Genomic DNA, 5,000 nt, shown 5'->3' with positions numbered 1-5,000 from the left:
ATATATATATATATATATATATATATATATATATATATATATATATATATATATATATATATATATATATATATATATATATATATATATATATATATATATATATATATATATATATATATATATATATATATATATATATATATATATATATATATATATATATATATATATATAAACATAATATAGCGGTAGCCTTCATGTTCTACTGTGAGGAGTTGTTGAAGTTGTTGTTGAGGTGTTGAAGATAGCGTCTGAGGCAGCGATTCCCCTTCAAACCAGATATTCGCCCTTTCCTTCTGCCTCCCACTTCTTCGCCTCACCTGTGTTCGCCATCTTCGCCGACAGGTATGTCCGCTCCTCTGAGCATGAATTCATCACACGCCCTTTTCTTATAATGCTGTGAAATTAATTAACGTGATGGGACAATATAATGTGGGTTTAGAGAGGATACGAGCAACAAACATGTCAGTGTGTTGTTTCTGATACTTGAGTTTGGAAACTCGACGATAATTAATGGCACAGGAAGTTTCTTGCTCAATTCTTACTGATTCAGATGTCACCTTCACATTGCTGCGCTCATAAGCCAGATTATTAGATAGATAATCACGCTATTTAGCTCCAAGACGGTGAGTGTTCCGGTAGTAAGTCTCACTGAGCCAGACTATCGCTGCTTATCCTGTGCTTTTATCTCGACGCCCTAGGTGTAATGCAGCATTATTGTATATTATCCTACCTACACAGTGTGTGCTTATCCAAGTTGCTTATCCTGAGAAAAGGATAAACCCTTTCAACAGCTAGACGTCTTCCACAAGACTTGGAAAAGCCATAATGGTTTCTGCAACAATTTTGAGGGCATCAGCAGAATAGATTCAACCGGGAAGCACAGTGTCCCTCTCCAGAATTAGTCAGAAATGAGTACCAGTGAAAAAAATAAGTCCGGGTACTCCCCAGTATCCCCCGGGGTGACCTCCCCTATTATTTAAATCATACCTCCAAAATATTGAGTGAGGCATCCAAGGTTCTGTTCATATGCATACATCACGAAGAATGTGATAAGCCTTAAGAAAAGACGAATTGGAAAGGTATCTCCGGTTTCTTTCATCAGGTCGAAGAACAGTTTTTACGTTGTTGTAACACCCATCGTTATTATTTTATCATCCTTTTAGGTTGTTATAACGCTACTGTATGAAACGTAAGGCCAGGAAGAGGGAGAAATGCCTATAACACCCATCGTTATTATTTTATCATCCTTTTAGATTGTTATAACGCTACTGTATGAAACGTAAGACCAGAAAGAGGGAGAAATGCCACCCCCTCGTCCAGCGCGGCCTTCGGAGTGGACTCTCGAGATAAATTCGATGTCCCTTGATTCTAAAACAAATATCGAATTGAGTCGAGCGAGTTCACGCGCGCCGGTCGCTTGCATATTAGAGGGTTTCACGCCGTGTTCGTTCCAACATTTCCTCCTATTGTTGTTCATCGCCCGGGAAAATTACTGGAACAATGATATTGTCCCTTTTTTTTCTCTCTCGCTGATGATTGTTTCAGAACGCCGGATCCTTGAGTGAATATGCGGACTCGGTCGTCGTGAAAATGGCCTCGGGACAATATGGCGGACCTTTGGACTTGCGGGGAAATATTAGGCTGTGGTGCGTTGCCATAAATTCATGGCGAGCAGCCGTAGGTTTCTGTGTAAAGTTCAAATACAAATAGCCATAATAAACAGCAAACATATATATATGTATATATATGTCTGTGTGTGTGAGTATATGTTATATGTGTATATATACATATATATATATGTGTGTGTGTGAGTATATGTTATATGTGTATATATACATATATATATGTGTGTGTATATATATATATATATATTGATATATATATATACATATATAGATAGATAGATATAGATATGAATATATAAGTACGTGTTTTTGCGTGCTGACGAAGCGACGGCAAAGAGCGCTTGTATAATAAGCCCGTGACGGTTTCGACGCGTGAGACCCGCGTCCGAGCTCCCCCTCCGAAGCCCTTTTCCCTCAGGAGGCGCAAAGACCAAGCCCCCTGATCCCGAAGCTGAGCCTGAGAGACATAACCCGCCCTTGGTCTGTGTCTCTGAGGTCTCGCTCCCCCGCTCGCCTCCTTTTGTTTGGCGAGGGGAAAGGCGGAATGTATATCTGAGCGACACCGGCGTGAGGAAAGCAGCCGGTGCGTCGGCTTTTTTGGAAGGAAGTGCACGGTATGAAACTTTTTTTTTTTTCCTTTTTTTGCTGGAGATATGAGAGAGGCAAATGAAGTTTATGTGCACGGTATGAACCTTTTTTTTTCTTTTTTTTTGAGATATGAGAGAGGCAAATAAAGTTTATTTTTCTTGGGTTGTGTATGTGTGTGTGTGTAAGTATCTATATGCAAAAGGAGGAAATCCATTATTTAGCGTTTTCCATCCCATTAAACCTTCCCATTTGACAAGAAGGACGAGGAATCATAACGTGTGATCCAGCACAGCAAATCCTTTACCGCCGAGGCATTTCTCCGAAGGCTTCAGGAGTTCTCAAAAGGCTTCAGGAGTTCTCAAAAGGCTTCAGGAGTTCTCAAAAGGCTTCAGGAGTTCTCAAAAAGCTTCAGGAGTTCTCAAAAGGCTTCAGGAGTTCTCAAAAGGCTTCAGGAGTTCATAAAAGGCTTCAGGAGTTCTCAAAAGGCTTCAGGAGTTCTCAAAAGGCTTCAGGAGTTCTCAAAAGGCTTCAGGACTTCTCAAAAAGGCTTCAGGAGTTCTCAAAAGCCTTCAGGAGTTCTCAAAAGCCTTCAGGAGTTCTCAAAAGGCTTCAGGACTTCTCAAAAGGCTTCAGGAGTTCTCAAAAGGCTTCAGGAGATCTCAAAAGGCTTCAGGAGTTCTCAAAAGGCTTCAGGAGATCTCAAAAGGCTTCAGGAGTTCTCAAAAGGCTTCAGGAGATCTCAAAAGGCTTCAGGAGATCTCAAAAGGCTTCAGGAGTTCTCAAAAGGCTTCAGGAGTTCTCAAAAGGCTTCAGGAGTTCTCAAATGCTTCAGGAGTTCTCAAAAGGCTTCAGGAATTCTCAAAAGGCTTCAGGAGTTCTCAAAAGGCTTCAGGAATTCTCAAAAGGCTTCAGGAATTCTCAAAAGGCTTCAGGAGTTCTCAAAAGGCTTCAGGAGTTCTCAAAAGGCTTCAGGAGTTCTCAGAAGGCTTCAGGAGTTCTCAAAAGGCTTCAGGAATTCTCAAAAGGCTTCAGGAATTCTCAAAAGGCTTCAGGAGTTCTCAAAAGGCTTCAGGAATTCTCAAAAGGCTTCAGGAATTCTCAAAAGGCTTCAGGAGTTCTCAAAAGCCTTCAAGAGTTCTCAAAAGCCTTCAAGAGTTCTCAAAAGCCTTCAAGAGTTCTCAAAAGGCTTCAGGAGTTCTCAAAAGGCTTCAGGAATTCTCAAAAGGCTTCAGGAATTCTCAAAAGGCTTCAGGAGTTCTCAAAAGGCTTCAGGAGTTCTCAAAAGGCTTCAGGAGTTCTCAAAAGGCTTCAGGAGTTCTCAAAAGGCTTCAGGAGTTCTCAAAAGGCTTCAGGAGTTCTCAAAAGGCTTCAGGAGTTCTCAAAAGGCTTCAGGAGATCTCAAAAGGCTTCAGGAGTTCTCAAAAGGCTTCAGGAGTTCTCAAAAGCCTTCAGGACTTCTCAAAAGGCTTAAGGAGTTCTCAAAAGGATTCAGGAGTTCTCAAAAGCCTTCAGGAGTTCTCAAAAGCCTTCAGGAGTTCTCAAAAGCCTTCAGGAGTTCTCAAAAGCCTTCAGGAGTTCTCAAAAGGCTTCAGGAGTTCTCAAAAGGCTCCAGGAGTTCTCAAAAGCCTTCAGGAGTTCATAAAAGCCTTCAGGAGTTCTTGGGTTGTGTATGTGTGTGTGTGTAAGTATCTATATGCAAAAGGAGGAAATCCATTATTTAGCGTTTTCCATCCCATTAAACCTTCCCATTTGACAAGAAGGACGAGGAATCATAACGTGTGATCCAGCACAGCAAATCCTTTACCGCCGAGGCATTTCTCCGAAGGCTTCAGGAGTTCTCAAAAGGCTTCAGGAGTTCTCAAAAGGCTTCAGGAGTTCTCAAAAGGCTTCAGGAGTTCTCAAAAAGCTTCAGGAGTTCTCAAAAGGCTTCAGGAGTTCTCAAAAGGCTTCAGGAGTTCATAAAAGGCTTCAGGAGTTCTCAAAAGGCTTCAGGAGTTCTCAAAAGGCTTCAGGAGTTCTCAAAAGGCTTCAGGAGTTCTCAAAAAGGCTTCAGGAGTTCTCAAAAGCCTTCAGGAGTTCTCAAAAGCCTTCAGGAGTTCTCAAAAGGCTTCAGGACTTCTCAAAAGGCTTCAGGAGTTCTCAAAAGGCTTCAGGAGATCTCAAAAGGCTTCAGGAGTTCTCAAAAGGCTTCAGGAGATCTCAAAAGGCTTCAGGAGTTCTCAAAAGGCTTCAGGAGATCTCAAAAGGCTTCAGGAGATCTCAAAAGGCTTCAGGAGTTCTCAAAAGGCTTCAGGAGTTCTCAAAAGGCTTCAGGAGTTCTCAAATGCTTCAGGAGTTCTCAAAAGGCTTCAGGAATTCTCAAAAGGCTTCAGGAGTTCTCAAAAGGCTTCAGGAATTCTCAAAAGGCTTCAGGAATTCTCAAAAGGCTTCAGGAGTTCTCAAAAGGCTTCAGGAGTTCTCAAAAGGCTTCAGGAGTTCTCAGAAGGCTTCAGGAGTTCTCAAAAGGCTTCAGGAATTCTCAAAAGGCTTCAGGAATTCTCAAAAGGCTTCAGGAGTTCTCAAAAGGCTTCAGGAATTCTCAAAAGGCTTCAGGAATTCTCAAAAGGCTTCAGGAGATCTCAAAAGGCTTCAGGAGTTCTCAAAAGGCTTCAGGAGTTCTCAAAAGGCTTCAGGAGTTCTCAAAAGGCTTCAGGAGTTCTCAAAAGGCTTCAGGAGTTCTCAAAAGGCTTCAGGAGTTCTCAAAAGGCTTCAGGAGTTCTCAAAAGGCTTCAGGAGATCTCA

The sequence above is a fragment of the Penaeus vannamei genome, chromosome 7 (assembly GCF_042767895.1).
Source record: "Penaeus vannamei isolate JL-2024 chromosome 7, ASM4276789v1, whole genome shotgun sequence".
NCBI lineage: Eukaryota > Metazoa > Arthropoda > Malacostraca > Decapoda > Penaeidae > Penaeus > Penaeus vannamei.
Note: the sequence above shows the minus strand (reverse complement) of the source record.